At 39.2% G+C, this 17,198-nt stretch overlaps 1 non-coding gene across 1 annotated transcript; it reads left to right on the top strand.

The window, feature by feature from the left end:
- The first annotated feature begins 11,019 nt into the window (after nucleotides 1-11,019).
- Nucleotides 11,020-11,127, top strand: LOC112765018 (small nucleolar RNA R71). Its single transcript, XR_003183451.1, has one exon. It is a non-coding gene; the product is annotated as a small nucleolar RNA R71 (small nucleolar RNA).
- Nucleotides 11,128-17,198: the final 6,071 nt, after the last annotated feature.

The following is a 17,198-nucleotide window of genomic DNA, read 5'->3' as shown; positions in this document are numbered from 1 at the left end:
AAAACATGCAATTGACACCAAACTTAAAAATTTACTCAAGACTCAAACAAGAAACACAAAATATTTTTGATTTTTATGATTTTCTAATTTTTTTGTATTTTTATTAATTTTTTCGAAAAACATGGTTAGAAAAACGAAAAACAAAAGAAAAATTTTTGAAAAAGATTTTTGAAAAGAAAATTACCTAATCTGAGCAACAAGATGAACCGTCAGTTGTCCATACTCGAACAATCCCCGGCAACGGCGCCAAAAATTTGGTGGACGAAATTGTGATCACTATTCTTTGAATTGCATTTATTGTAGAATTGTGGAACTTAGGATTTTTGGCACGAGTGGACACAACTCCATTCAACTAACTAGCAAGTGTACTGGGTCGTCCAAGTAATAAACCTTACGTGAGTAAGGGTCGATCCCACAGAGATTGTTGGTATGAAGCAAGCTATGGTCACCTTGTAAATCTCAGTCAGGCAGATTAAAGGGTAATTGTAATTATTGGAATAAATAATAAACAAAAAGGAATAATAAAAGGGATAGAAGACTTATGCAGATTCATTGGTGGGAATTTCAGATAAGCGAATGGAGATGCTGCATGGCTCAAGGACGCCTGCTCTCCTACTGCTTCTACTCAATCCTTCCTACTCCCTTCCATGGCAAGCTTTGTATAGGGGTTCACCATCAGCTGTGGCTACTTTCATCCTCTCAGGAAAATGATCCTATGCGGTTGTCAGTCGCACGGCTAATCGTCTGGAGGCATCACCCATGGTTGATGGCTACATCCCATCCTCGCAGTGAAAACTAATGCTCACGCACTCTGTCACAGTACGGCTAATCACCGGTTGGTTCCCGCTCCTACTGGAATAGAATCCCTTGATTCTTTTGCGTCTGTCACTAACGCCCAGCAGGTTACAAGTTTGAAGCACGTCACAGTCATTCATTACCGGAATCCTACTCGGAATACCACAGACAAGGTTAGACTTTCCGGATTCCCAGGATCCTACTCGGAATACCACAGACAAGGTGAGACCTTCCGGATCCTCATAAATGCCGCCATCTATCTAGCTTATACCACGAAGATTCTGTTGGGGAATCTAAGAGATACACATTCAAGCTCTGTTGCATGTAGAACGGAAGTGGTTGTCAATCACGCGCGTTCATAAGTGAGAATGATAATGAGGGTAATTTGACTCATAACATTCATCATGTTCTTGGGTACGAATGAATATCTTGGAATAAGAATAAGAGAGATTTGAATAAAAGATAATAGAACTTCATTAATACTTGAGGTACAGCAGAGCTCCACACCCTTAATCTATGGTGTGCAGAAACTCCACCGTTGAAAATACATAAGCAAAAGAGGTTCAGGCATGGCCGAATGGCCAGCCCTCTCCTAACGTGATCAATGATCTCCTAAGATGAAGAATAAAACAAAACTGAGACAAAAGATGTCTAATACAATAGTAAATTATCCTATTTATACTAGACTAGCTACTAGGGTTTACATGAGTAAGTAATTGATGCATAAATCCACTTCCGGGGCCCACTTGGTGTATGCTTGGGCTGAGCTTGATCAATCCACGAGTTGAGGCATCTCTTGGAGTTGAACTCCGAGTTATGACGTGTTTTGGGCGTTCAACTCCGGATCATGACGTTTTTCTGGCGTTTAACTCCAGACAGCAGCATGAACTTGGCGTTCAACGCCAAGTTACGTCATCATTCTTCGAATAAAGCATGGACTATTATATATTTCTGGAAAGCCCTGGATGTCTACTTTCCAACGCCGTTGAGAGCGCGCCATTTGGAGTTCTGTAGCTCCAGAAAATCCATTTCGAGTGCAGGGAGGTCAGATTCCAACAGCATCAGCAGTCCTTTTGTCAGCCTTCTTCAGAGTTTTGCTCAAATCCCTCAATTTCAGCCAGAATTTACCTGAAATCACAGAAAAACACACAAACTCATAGTAAAGTCCAGAAATGTGAATTTAACATAAAAACTAATGAAAACATCCCTAAAAGTAGCTCAAACTTACTAAAAACTATCTAAAAACAATGCCAAAAAGCGTATAAATTATCCGCTCATCAGCAAGTAAGTCCTTAGGGGTGTTTCAACACCTAGCATCTTGAACCAACTGGGGCGGGAATGCTGGCTGAAAGCTTACTTTAAAGAGCTGCCTTAACACATAGCATTTAGCCTCAGCAAGCAATAAATCTCAGTCATAAAAGAGAGCAAAAAAAAAAAAAAAACCTAAGGACCAATCCATACCAAGTCTCATTTTTTGTGCAATTCAAGTAAGGATCCAAAAAAGTGTCTATACTTCAGTCACAAATGAAAATCACTAAGAATATCATGCATGAAAACCCCATTAACCAGAATTGAATGTCTTCCAATAAAGGCTTATACCTCTCTCTGTTTTCATTCATTCTCATTTTGATTTACTGCTTGCTTTGGGACAAGCAAGATATAAGTTTGGTGTTGTGATGGCAAGTCATCTTAGGCTAGTTTCACAAGCCTTTTTCATCTATTTTACTTGGTTTTCATGCATTTCTTAGGCAATAAGTAAGTGTTTGGATGAGAAATTCATGCTTATCTTGAGTTAATCAAACATTGTTAATTTTATGCATTTTCATGAGATTTTTGCAAGATTTAGTTGATGTTATCAATGATGTAAAATCTTATAATTATACCAAGGCTTTGATGAGTTTGTTTGGTTGATGATAAGTAAAAAGAAACAGAGGAAGAGCAAGGAAAAAGAAAAGGAAAGGCCAACGTTGGAACTAATGTTGGTCCATCAACGTTGTAGGCAATGCTCTGGAAAAAGAAAACATGGGTGACAATGTTGGAGGGAACGTTGGTGGATCAACGTTACCTCCAACGTCCTAAAAAAGTTCATTTCTGGAGCTAAAAGATTTTTGGGCGACGCGTACGCGTAATTGAAAGAGAAAAATTCTTAATCCACGCGTAAGCATGAGTCACGCGCACACGTGAAATGGCGAAATTGACCATTCACGCGTACGCGTGGGTCACGCGTACGCGTGACCAAGCCAACATTGGAGGGAATGTTGTTGATCAAACGCTGCCTCCAACGTCCTCGATGAGAAGCCCAGAATTTGGAATTGAGAAAATTGAATCGACGCGCATGCGTCTATGACGCGTACGCGTGGAATGGAAAAATGGGAATGCACGCTTATGCGTGGTGTACGCGTACGTGTGGATGCGCAAATGTTGGTGCACCAACGTTGAGTCAAATGATGCTAGCAGCACCCAGAATTCATTTTTTTCCCCAATGTTTGAACCCAACATTTGCACACAAACGTTGCCACCAATGTTAAGGCCAATTTCAATTACAAAATAGCACCCTGCAAGCTTTGAATGTTTAGCCAAGGTCAACGTCAGCTAGAGTGATTCCTCACTGCTTCAATCAAGGCCAAGGCCCACATCCAAGTACACTAAAGACCCAATTGAAGATGAGAAGAACACTATAAATAGAAGAATGTTTGAAGATGAAAAGGAGGCTAGTTTAGAGAGTCTGGCTCTGGTAGAGGGCAGTAGCAGTAGGAGTAGGAGTAGAAGGTTGAGGCTAGAGGATTGGAGACTCCAGAGCTCTCTTGGAGGATTAAAGACTCCAGAGAGCTTAGTTTATAGTTCCATTTCTGTTGATACACATTTTCTTCTTTGCAATTTTACATTTCAACTTGTAATGATTTTTATTTCTTTGCAAATTTCAATTTTCTGCACCTTTATTCTTCTGCCAATTTTACATTTATGTTCATGTTCATCAGTTTGATTTACTTTCTTATAATTTAGTTTCTCTACACTTGTTCTTTGAGTTATGATCCATTGAACCCCAATTCATTAGGGGAAGGAGCTCTATTTTAATTCACATGATTAAATGAACATCTTCCTCCTCTCAATTCATCTGGATAGCTAAGAAATAACTTCTCTTTTGATTGAGATCCATTCACTCCGAAAGGGGGTTTGAATCTGTGAATTTCTGTGTGTGCCTCAGAAGGGGAATCATGAAAATTAGAATTGAAGCTCTGTTTTTCATAGCTCTCTTGATCAATACCATTCCGGAGGAATTGAGATATTGAGAGTCTGTGTGGCTTATGGATGAGAGAAAATACTTAACCTCTTCTCATGACAATTGGATCAAGGAATTGGCAAGATTGATTGTGATTAGAGAGATTAGATTGCCAAGGAATTGGGATCCAATCAATTTCAATCTACCATAGATCTATTTATATGATTGAGAAAGAAGTTGAGATTTATTTGATTCATGATGGATTATGATACCTCCAATCCCTGATGAATCTTTGTTTCTGTTATTTCTCACTCGATTACCCTGAGTTTCATTTAATTATTCTAAATTACTGCTTTCTATTCATTCGGCTGATCCATTTTCACTCAATTCATCACTGTCAACTTAACTAAATTTATCACCTGACTAAAGTTGCTTGATCCATCAATCACTGTGGGATCGACCTCACTCACGTGAGTTTTGCTATTTGATGCGACCCGGTACACTTGCCGGTTAGTTTTTGCGGAATCAATTTTTCCCCCATCAAACAAGCATGCAAGGAATTAAATGGAAAGCAATTAAAGGGAATAAAAATGTAAATTAAATGCTAAAAAGGACTCTTGGTGAGAATTAGGGAGTTTAGGGATTCCTATCAGGTGCACGAAATTGTGATCATCAATGGCCCCATCAACATGGTACGCTCAATTGCAATCTCAACTCTTTATCACAACTTTGCACAACTAACCAGCAAGTGCACTGGGCCGTCCAAGTAATAAACCTTACGTGAGTAAGGGTTGATCCCACGGAGATTGTTGGTATGAAGCAAGCTATGGTCATCTTGTAAATCTCAGTCAGGCGGATTCAAATGGTTATGGAGGATTAATGATTAAAAGATGAATAAAACATAAAATAAAGATAGAGATACTTATGTAATTCATTGATGAGAATTTCAGATAAGCATATGGAGATGCTTTGTCCCTTCCGTCTCTCTACTTTCCTACTGTCTTCATCCAATCCTTTTTACTCCTTTCCATGGCAAGCTGTATGTTGGGCATCACCATTGTCAATGGCTACAATCCCGTCCTCTCAGTGAAAATGTTCAACGCGCTCTGTCACAGCACGACTATTCATCAGTCGGTTCTCAATCATGTCAAAATAGAATCCAGTGATTCTTTTACGTCTGTCACTAACGCCACACAATCGCGAGTTTGAAGCTCGTCACAGTCATTCAATCCTTGAATCCTACTCAGAATACCACAGACAAGGTTTAGACCTTCCGGATTCTCAAGAATGCCGCCATCAATTCTAGCTTATACCACGGAGATTCTGATTAAGGAATCCAAGAGATAAACATTCAAGCCTTGTTTGCTTGTAGAACGGAAGTGGTTGTCAGGCACGCGTTTATAAGTGAGAATGATGATGAGCGTCACATAATCATCACATTCATCAAGTTCTTGAGTGCGAATGAATATCTTGGAACAAGAATAAGCTGAATTGAATAGAAGAACAATAGTAATTGCATTAATACTCGAGGTACAGCAGAGCTCCACACCTTAATCTATGGTGTGTAGAAACTCCACCGTTGAAAATACATAAGAACAAGGTTTTGGCATGGCCATGAAGCCAGCCCCCATGATCTAAGAACTAGACGTCCAAAGATAATCCTAAGATCTAAATTGATCCAAAGATGATAATACAATAGCAAAAGGTCCTATTTATAGAGAACTAGTAGCTTAGGGTTTACAAATATGAGTAAATGACGTAAAAATCCACTTCTGGGCCCACTTGGTGTGTGCTTGGGCTGAGCATTGAAGCTTCTATGTGTAGAGACTTTTCTTGGATTTAAACGCCAGCTTTTGTGCCAGTTTGGGCGTTTAACTCCCACTTCTGTGCCAGTTCCGGCGTTAAACGCCGGGCAGTCTTGAGCTGATTTGGAACGCCAGTTTGGGCCATCAAATCTCGGGCAAAAGTATGAACTATTATATATTGCTGGAAAGTCCAGGATGTCTACTTTCCAATGCATTTAAGAGCGCGCCAATTGGGTTTATGTAGCTCTAGAAAATCCACTTCGAATGCAGGGAGGTCAGAATCTAACAGCATCTGCAGTCCTTTTCAGCCTCTGAATCAGATTTTTGCTCAGGTCCCTCAATTTCAGCCAGAAAATACCTGAAATCACAGAAAAACACACAAACTCATAGTAAAGTCCAGAAAAGTGAATTTTAAATAAAAACTACTAAAAATATAATAAAATCTAACTAAAACATACTAAAAACATACTAAAAACAATGCCAAAAAGCGTATAAATTATCCGCTCATCACAACATCTATGAAGATCAGTATTAATTAGATGAGCGGGGCTTTTAGCTTTTTGCCTCTGAACAGTTTTGACATCTCACTTTTATCCTTTGAAGTTCAGAATGATTGGCTTCTATAGGAACTCAGAATCCAGATAGTGTTATTGATTCTCCTAGTTAAGTATGTTGATTCTTGAACACAGCTACTTCATGAGTCTTGGCCGTGGCCCAAAGCACTCTGTTTTCCAGTATTACTACCGGATACATCCATGCCACAGACACATAACTGGGTCAACCTTTTTAGATTGTGACTCAACTTTGCTAGAGTCCCCAATTAGAGGTGTCCAGGGTTCTTAAGCACACGTTTTTTGCTTCGGATCACGACTTTAACCGCTCAGTCTCAAGTTTTCACTTGACACCTTCACACCACAAGCACATCGTTAGGGACATCTTGGTTTAGCCGCTTAGGCCAGGATGTTATTCCTGTAGGCCCTCCTATCCACTAATGCTCAAAGCCTTGGATCCTTTTTATTTTTACCCTTGCCTTTTGGTTTAAAGGGCTATTGGCTTTTTCTGCTTGCTCTTTCTTTTTTTTTTGAATTCACTGCTTTTTCTTTCTTCAAGAATCAATTTGATGATTTTTCAGATCCTCAGTAACATTTCTCCTTTTCCATCATTCTTTCAAGGGCCAACAATTTTAACATTCATGAACAACAAATTCAAAAGACATATGCACTGTTCAAGCATACATTCAGAAGTCAAAAGTATTTCCACCACATCAAAATAATTAATTTGTTATAAAATTCGAAATTCATGCAATTCTTCTCTTTTTCAATTAAGAACATTTTTCATTTAAGAAAGGTGATGGACTCATAGGACATTCATAACTTTAAGGCATAGACACTAAGACACTAATGATCATCAGACACAAACATAAATAAAACATAAAGCAAAATTTTTGAAAAACAGGAAAATAAAGAACAATGAAGTTAAAGAATGGGTCCACCTTAGTGTTGGCAGCTTGTTCTTCCTCTTGAAGATCTTATGGAGTGCTTGAGCTCCTCAATGTCTCTTCCTTGCCTTTGTTGCTCCTCTCTCATGATTCTTTGATCTTCTCTAATTTCATGGAGGAGGATGGAATGTTCTTGGTGCTCTACCCTTAGGTGTCCCTTGTTGGAACTCAATTCTCCTAGGGAGGTGTTGATTTGCTCCCAATAGTTTTGTGGAGGAAAGTGCATCCCTTGAGGCATCTCAGGGATTTCATGATAAGGGATTTCCTCATGTCCATGAGTGGGATCTCTTGTTTGCTCCATCCTCTTCTTAGTGATGGGCTTGTCCTCATCAATGAGGATGTCTCCCTCTATGTTAATTCCAACTGAATTATAGAGGTGACAAATGAGATGAGGGAAGGCTAACCTTGCTAAGGTAGAGGACTTGTCTGCCACCTTATAAAGTTCTTGGGATATAACCTCATGAACTTCTACTTCCTCTCCAATCATGATGCTATGAATCATGATAGCCCGGTCTATAGTAACTTCGGACCGGTTGCTAGTGGGAATGATTGAGCGTTGGATAAACTCCAACCACCCCTAGCCACGGGCTTGAGGTCATGCCTTCTCAGTTGAACCAGCTTCCCTCTTGAATCTCTCTTCCATTGAGCGCCCTCTTCACAAATGTCTATGAGGACTTGGTCCAACCTTTGATCAAAGTTGACCCTTCTAGTGTAGGGGTGTTCATCTCCTTGCATCATGGGCAAGTTGAATGCCAACCTTACATTTTTCGGACTAAAATCTAAGCATTTCCCCCGAACCATTGTAAGCCAATTCTTTGGGTCCGGGTTCACACTTTGATCATGGTTCTTGGTGATCCATGCATTGGCATAGAACTCTTGAACCATTAAGATTCCGACTTGTTGAATGGGGTTGGTAAGAACTTCCCAACCTCTTCTTTGGATCTCATGTCGGATCTCCAGATATTCACTCTTTTGAGTTTGAAAGGGACCTCGGGGATCACCTTCTTCATGGCCACAACCTCATAGAAGTGGTCTTGATGCACCCTTGAGATGAATCTCTCCATCTCCCATGACTCGGAGGTGGAAGCTTTTGCCTTCCCTTTCCTCTTTCTAGAGGTTTCTCCGGCCTTAGATGCCATAAATAGTTATAGAAAAACAAAAAGCTTTAGCTTTTACCACACCAAACTTAGAAGGTTTGCTCGTCCTCGAGCAAAAGAAGAAAGAAGAGAGTAGAAGAAGAAGAAATAGAGGAAATAGAGGGGGCTTTGTGGTTTGGCCAAGGGGGAGAAGTAGTGTTTAGGTTGTGTGAAAATAAAGAAGTGAAGAAGGGTTTATATAGGGGTAGAGAGAGGGGTAGGGTTCGGCCATTATGGGTGGGTTTGGGAGGGAAAGTGGTTTGAATTTTGATGGTGAGGTGGGTGGGGTTTTATGAAGGATGGATGTGAGTGGTGAAGAGAATGGTGGGATTTGATAGGTGAGGGGTTTTTGGGGAAGAGGTATTGAGGTGATTGGTGAATGGATGAAGAAGAGAGAGAGTGGTGGGGTAGGTGGGGTAGGTGGGGATCCTGTGGGGTCCACAGATCCTGAGGTGTCAAGGATAGCTCATCCCTGCACCAAGTGGCGTGCAAAAATGCCCTTTCTGCCAATCCTGGCGTTAAACGCCGAGCTGCTGCCCCTTTCTGGCGTTTAACGCCAGCTTCTTGCCCATTCCTGGCGTTTAACGCCAGTCTAGTGCCCCTTTCTGGCGTTAAACGCCCAGAATGGTACCAGACTGGGCGTTAAACGCCCATTTGCTGCCCTTACTGGCATTTAAACGCCAGCAAGTTTTTCCTCCAGGGTGTGCTGTTTTTCATTCTATTTTTGCTTTTCTAATTATTTTTGTGACTTCACATGATCATCAACCTACATAAAACATAAAATAACAAAAGGAAAATAGATAAATATAGCATTGGGTTACCTCCCAACAAGCGCTTCTTTAATGTCAGTAGCTTGACAGTGGGCTCTCATGGAGCCTCACAGATACTCAGAGCAATGTTGGAACCTCCCAACACCAAACTTAGAGTTTGAATGTGGGGGTTCAACACCAAACTTATAATTTGGTTGTGGCCTCCCAACACCAAACTTAGAATTTGATTGTGGGGGCTCTGTTTGACTCTGTTTTGAGAGAAGCTCTTCATGCTTCCTCTCCATGGTTACAGAGGGATATCCTTGAGCCTTAAATACAAAGGATTCTTCATTCACTTGAATGATCAATTCTCCTCTGTCAACATCAATCACAGCCTTTGCTGTGGCTAGGAAGGGTCTGCCAAGGATGATGGATTCATCCATGCACTTCCCAGTCTCTAGGACTATGAAATTAGCAGGGATGTAATGGTCTTCAATCTTTACCAGAACATCCTCTACAAGTCTATAAGCTTGTTTTCTTGAATTGTCTGCCATCTCTAGTGAGATTCTTGCAGCTTGTACCTCAAAGATCCCTAGCTTCTCCATTACAGAGAGAGGCATGAGGTTTATGCTTGACCGTAGGTCACACAGAGCCTTTTTGAAGGTCATGGTGCCTACTGTACAAGGTATTGAGAACTTCCCAGGGTCCTGTCTCTTTTGAGGTAATCTTTGCCTAGTCAAGTCATCCAGTTCGTTGGTGAGCAAAGGGGGTTCATCCTCCCAAGTCTCATTACCAAATAACTTGTCATTTAGCTTCATGATTGCTCCAAGGTACTTAGCAACTTGCTCTTCAGTGACATCTTCATCCTCTTCAGAGGAAGAATACTCATCAGGGCTCATAAATGGCAAAAGTAAATCCAATGGAATCTTTATGGTCTCAGTGTGAGCCTCAGATTCCCATGGTTCCTCATTAGGGAACTCATTGGAGGCCAGTGGACGTCCATTGAGGTTTTCTTCAGTGGCGATCACTACCTCTTCCTCCTCTCTAAATTCGGCCATGTTGATGGCCTTACACTCTCCTTTTGGATTCTCTTCTGTATTGCTTGGAAGAGTACTAGGAGGGAGTTCAGTAACTTTCTTACTCAACTGACCCACTTGTGCCTCCAAGTTTCTAATGGAGGACCTTGTTTCAGTCATAAAACTTTGAGTGGTTTTGATTAGATTAGAGACCATGGTTGCTAAGTCAGAGTAGCTCTGCTTAGAATTCTCTGTCTGTTGCTGAGAAGATGATGGAAGAGGCTTGCCATTGCTAAACCTGTTTCTTCCACTATTATTGTTGTTGAAACCTTGTTGAGGTCTCTGTTGATCCTTCCATGAAAGATTTGGATGATTTCTCCATGAAGGATTATAGGTGTTTCCATAGGGTTCTCCCATGTAATTCACCTCTTCCATTGATAGGTTCTCAGGATCATAAGCTTCTTCTTCAGATGAAGCGTCCTTAGTACTGCCTGATGCAGCTTGCATTCCGGACAGATTTTGAGAAATCACATTGACTTGCTGAGTCAATATTTTGTTCTGAGCCAATATGGCATTCAGAGTATCAATCTCAAGAACTCCTTTCTTCTGATTCGTCCCATTGTTCACAGGATTCCTTTCAGAAGTGTACATGAATTGGTTATTTGCAACCATTTCAATGAGTTCTTAGCTTCTGCAGGTGTCTTCTTCAGATGAAGAGATCCTCCAGCAGAGCTGTCCAATGACATCTTGGACAGTTCAGACAGACCATCATAGAAGATACCTATGATGCTCCATTCAGAAAGCATGTCAGAAGGACACCTTCTGATCAATTGTTTGTATCTTTCCCAAGCTTCATAGAGGGATTCACCTTCCTTCTGTCTGAAGGTTTGGACTTCCACTCTAAGCTTACTCAATTTTTGAGGTGGAAAGAACTTTGCCAAGAAGGCATTGACTAGCTTTTCCCAAGAGTTCAGGCTTTCTTTAGGTTGTGAGTCCAACCATATCCTAGCTCTGTCTCTTACAGTAAAAGGGAATAGCATAAGTCTGTAGACCTTAGGGTCAACCCCATTGGTCTTGACAGTGTCACAGATTTGCAGGAATTCAGCTAAAAACTGATGAGGATCTTCCAATGGAAGTCCATGAAACTTGTAATTCTGTTACATTAGGGAAACTAATTGAGGCTTAAGCTCAAAGTTGTTTGCTCCAATGGCAGGGATAGAGATGCTTCTCCCATAGAAGTTGGGAGTAGGTGCAGTAAAGTCACCCAGCACCTTCCTTGCATTGTTGGCATTGTTGTTGTTTTTGGCTGCCATGTCTTCTTCTTGCTTGAAGATTTCTGTTAGGTCCTCTACAGAGAGTAGTACTTTAGCTTCTCTTAGCTTTCGCTTCAAGGTCCTTTCAGGTTCAGGGTCAGCCTCAACAAGAATGCTTTTGTCTTTGCTCCTGCTCATATGAAAGAGAAGAGAATAAGAAAGTATGGAATCCTCTATGTCACAGTATAGAGATTCCTTAAGGTGTCAGAGGAAAAGAAGAATAGAAGGAGGAGGTAGAAGAATTCGAACTTATCAAAAGGGATAGAGTTCGAATTGTGTATAGATGAATGTGAGAAGAGGGGAAGAATTTTTTGAAATTAAAGTAAAAGATTTTAAAATAATTAAAAGAAATTTTGAAAATTTGATTGATGATTTTCGAAAACTAAGATTGAGAAAGAAATAAAGTGATTTTTGAAAAAGATTTTGAAATTAGAAATCAAAAAGATATGATTTGAAAACTATTTTGAAAAAGATGTGACTGAGAAGATATGATTGAAAAGTTATGGTTTTAAAAAGATATGATTGAAAAGATATGATTGAAAAAGATTTGATTTTGAAAAATTATGGAAACTTGAAAAAAATTTGAATTAAAAACAAAATCTTCCCTCTTGTGCCATCCTGGCGTTAAACGCCCAAAATGGTATCCATTCTGGCGTTTAACGCCCGAAATGCTACCCTTTTGGGCGTTAAATGCCCAGCCAGATGCCCTGGCTGGCATTTAAATGCCACTTTTCCTTCTTCACTGGGCGTTTTGAACGCCCAGCTTTTTCTGTGTAATTCCTCTGCTGTATGTTCTGAATCTTTAATTCTCTGTATTATTAACTAGAAAAGACACACTTTTGAAAAATTTTTTGGATTTTTAATGATGAGGAATAATCAAAATGCAACTAAAATCAAATAAACAATGCATGCAAGACACCAAACTTAGAAGTTTGTATACTACCGACACTAACAAATTGAGAATGCATATGAGAAACAACAAAACACACAAGACAAAAGAATTTAAAGATCAGAGCAAGCAAATCATCAAGAACAACTTGAAAATCAATGAAGACACATGAATGAATTCGAAAAATGCAAGAAGAACAGAAACATGCAATTGACACCAAACTTAAAATGAGACACTAGACTCAAACAAGAAACATAAAATATTTTTGATTTTTATGACTTTGTAATTTTTTTGGATTTTTCGAAAATTATATAGAAAAGAAAATAAAGAGATTCAAAATTTTTAATAAGAACTCCAGAAATCATGCAATGTTTGTCTAAAGCTTTAGTCTAAAAAGATTAGACATGGCTAGCTAAACTTCAGCAGGACATTACATTCAAGAGCTAAATTGATGAAAATCAATCATCTTTGGTGATGATAAAAACATCACCTTGAAACTCTAGAATTCATTCTTAAAAATTCTGAAGAAAAATACCTAATCTAAGCAACAAGATGAACCGTCAGTTGTCCAAACTCAAACAATCCCCGGCAACGGCGCCAAAAACTTGGCGTTGTTGCCGGATCAAAACATGGCACTGTTATTGCAGGGAACAAATGCGAAATTGTAGTTAGGACATTTAATTCCCTGGCAACGGCGCCAAAAACGTGGTGCACGAAATTGTGATCATCAATGGCGCCATCAACATGGTACGCTCAATTACAATCTCAACTCTTTATCACAACTTCGCACAACTAACCAGCAAGTGCACTGGGTCGTCCAAGTAATAAACCTTACGCGAGTAAGGGTCGATCCCACGGAGATTGTTGGTATGAAGCAAGCTATGGTCATCTTGTAAATCTCAGTCAGGCGGATTCAAATGGTTATGGAGGATTAATGATTAAAAGATGAATAAAACATAAAATAAAGATAGAGATACTTATGTAATTCATTGGTGAGAATTTCAGATAAGCGTATGGAGATGCTTTGTCCCTTCCGTCTCTCTGCTTTCCTACTGTCTTCATCTAATCCTTCTTACTCCTTTCCATGGCAAGCTGTATGTTGGGCATCACCATTGTCAATGGCTACAGTCCCGTCCTCTCAGTGAAAATGTTCAACGTGCTCTGTCACAGCACGGCTATTCATCTGTCGGTTCTCGATCATGTCGGAATAGAATCCAGTGATTCTTTTGCGTCTGTCACTAACGCCCCACAATCACGAGTTTGAAGCTCGTCACAGTCATTCAATCCTTGAATCCTACTCAGAATACCACAGACAAGGTTTAGACCTTCTGGATTCTCAAGAATGTCACCATCAATTCTAGCTTATACCACGAAGATTCTGATTAAGGAATCCTAGAGATAAACATTCAAGCCTTGTTTGCTTGTAGAACAAAAGTGGTTGTCAGGCACGCGTTCATAAGTGAGAATGATGATGAGCGTCACATAATCATCACATTCATCAAGTTCTTGAGTGCGAATAAATATCTTGGAACAAGAATAAGCTGAATTGAATAGAAGAACAATAGTAATTGCATTAATACTCGAGGTACAGCAGAGCTCGACACCTTAATCTATGGTGTGTAGAAACTCCACCGTTGAAAATACATAAGAACAAGGTTTAGGCATGGCCGTGAGGCCAGCCCCCATGATCCTAAGATCTAAATTGATCCAAAGATGATAATACAATAGCAAAAGGTCATATTTATAGAGAACTAGTAGCTTAGGGTTTACAAATATGAGTAAATGACGTAAAAATCCACTTCCGGGCCCACTCGGTGTGCGCTTGGGCTGAGCATTGAAGCTTCTATGTGTAGAGACTTTTCTTGGAGTTAAACGCCAGCTTTTGAGCCAGTTTGGGCGTTTAACTCCCATTTCTGTGCTAGTTCCGGCGTTAAACGCCGGGCAGTCTTGAGCTGATTTGGAACGCCGGTTTGGGCCATCAAATCTCGAGCAAAGTATAGACTATTATATATTGCTGGAAATTCCAGGATGTCTACTTTCCAACGCACTTGAGAGCGCGCCAATTGGGCTTTTGTAGCTCCAAAAAATCCACTTCGAGTGCAGGGTGGTCAGAATCCAACAGCATTTGCAGTCCTTTTCAGCCTCTGAATCATATTTTTGCTCAGGTCCCTCGATTTCAGCCAGAAAATACCTGAAATCACAGAAAAACACACAAACTCATAGTAAAGTCCAGAAAAGTGAATTTTAAATAAAAACTACTAAAAATATAATAAAAACTAACTAAAACATACTAAAAACAATGCCAAAAGCGTATAAATTATCTGCTCATCACTATCCTAGTTGTGGAGCAAAAACATGGCAATTGTGTGGAATTAATACCAATTAGTCAATCCTACTTGAGAATTAGTCAAAAGGGCATAATTGATTCCAATTCCTAAGTCCTAAGTCAATACAATTGGGTCACTTAGAGTTAAGTAAAACCAAACCAATTAACAATCCTCACACAATGCGGAATAGACATCCATAACTCAATTCTACCCAAACAACTAATTTATCTACCAAGAGTGTGAAAAGCTAAACATTCAAGAAACTAAAAGTCAAAGCAATAAAAGTCAAAGCAAGGAAAATTAAAATGCAAGAAACCTCTTGGCATGTAATGGAGAGCTTAGGTTACCTATCCTAGACATTGACCACAAACACATGATGATTATGAAGAGTTAATCCTACTTAGTCAACCTTACATCAAAGATAAGTCAAATAGGCATAGTTGATTTCAATCCATAAGTCCTATGTCAACACTAAGGGTCACATAGAGTCAATGGAAACTAAATCAACTAACTACTCTAAAATATCAAACAAGAATGGACATCAATGACTCAAAGATCACCAAAATCATCAATTCCAAGCCAAGAGTGGAGAAAAACTAAGTGAAAACTAAGCCAAGCATTTTATCAAATACTTGGTGTGCATTAAAATAAAATAATATTAAATTGCATTAAAAATAAAAGCTAACTACCAAAAGTAAGAAAATGACAATAATAATTAAAGGAAGCAATAAATGGCATGAAAACATAAATTTGCATTAATTGGAATTAAAATAGCAAAAGTGTTCATAACATGAAAATTGACATAAAAGGGAAAATAGCAAAAGAGATTAAGAAGATAAAGACAAGAAAGCATAGAAACATAAATGAAACTACATTAAAACAAGAATTAAAGAGAGAAATTAAAGAGAGAATAAAGCTAAAAACCCTAATTCTAAAGAGAAGGGGGGAGCTTCTCTCTCTAGAAACTAAACTACATGACCAAAATCTAACCCTAATTGCTCCCCCCCTTCACATGGATGGAGGCCCTCTTTGATATAGCACTCAATCAGCCTCAGAAGGTCCAAAATTGGGCCCTGGAGGCCCAAAAATCGCCACACTTAAACAATAGCATGTCCTCATGCTAATCACAATCAAAGGAGAATAATCAAAGGGTAAGCAATTTATTCAATGCAACTATCTACATGCAAAATACTATGCTAAATACTATGTATCTATATCTATACTAAGGTTCCTATTGATTTTGGCAAAAATAAACAAAAGAATCTCAATTAATTCAAAACAAGCTTTAGGGTCAAGACAAGAAATCAATGCAATATGCTCAATGTCCAAAGATTCGATTTGAAGTTTTCAAAAATTAATTTCAACAACTTGCAAGAAGATACAAGATAGGCGATGGAAAAATAGAATTGAGCAATTGAACCCCTCACCGAATGTGTTTACGCTGTAATCGCTCAGTGTGTAGGGTTTAATCACTCAATCCTCCTTTAATCATGTTTCTCAAAGATTTGCAAGTCGTCTAACAATCAACTAATATTTGATGCATGAATGCAAATATCATGAGGACTTTTGTGGGTTGTAATAGGGCTTAGGTAAGGGTAGGATTAATATAGTTAAGTGGGCTAATAGATTGGATCTTTGATTAGCTCAAGCATCCCACCTAATCCTATATCATCCTTTATACATAACAAAACAACCTAATTACCCATTTATACCTTTTCTCACATTTACTCATGCATGCTTCTTTTCAATTCAACCACATATGCATCTCTTATTTACATTATCATTTGTTTTTCTCTTTTTTTATCATATAAGAGAGATGCATATGTTCCAAGTAATGAATGCATGAGTGTTATCCCACTTTTCCAAATGTTCTCAATGAACACCCAAATTACTAACTACCAATGTTTCCCACAAATTCCCCCCCAACACTTGATTAACACACACACACACACACACACTCAAACCCAAGCTAATCAAAGATACAATCAATGGACATAATAGTTTTTCACTTAGGGTGAATGATGTGCTTAAAATTAGAACAAAGGAGAATTAAAAGCTCAAAAAGTAGTTTACAAAGATTGATGTAAGGGTTGGCCATATGGGTTTGTGAGTTCAATTTTAAAAGATGGCCTTAATCATGCAAAATGCAATTCAAAACATCAAATATAGGATGTAAGGTCCCACATCGGTTGGCGAGGGGAACGAGCATGCCTTATAAGGGTGTGGATACCTTTCCCTAGCATGACGCATTTTGACGAGTGAGTGTGGGGGGCTTTTGCTATCATCCCTATCGTCAAAGGCAAAACTGTGAGGCCTTGTGTGCCAAAGCGGACAATATCGTGCTAGCAGGTGGTCTAAAGAAAATATAAGATTACAATCATAAAAGGAGTATAACACACAATAACAAAATTTGTGGTTGAAAATGTGCAACCACACAATCAAAGCTCAAG

Source organism: Arachis hypogaea, chromosome 2, assembly GCF_003086295.3.
Source record: "Arachis hypogaea cultivar Tifrunner chromosome 2, arahy.Tifrunner.gnm2.J5K5, whole genome shotgun sequence".
NCBI lineage: Eukaryota > Viridiplantae > Streptophyta > Magnoliopsida > Fabales > Fabaceae > Arachis > Arachis hypogaea.
The sequence above is the reverse complement of the archived record's forward strand: the minus strand, read 5'-3'. Positions and strand labels throughout refer to the sequence as shown.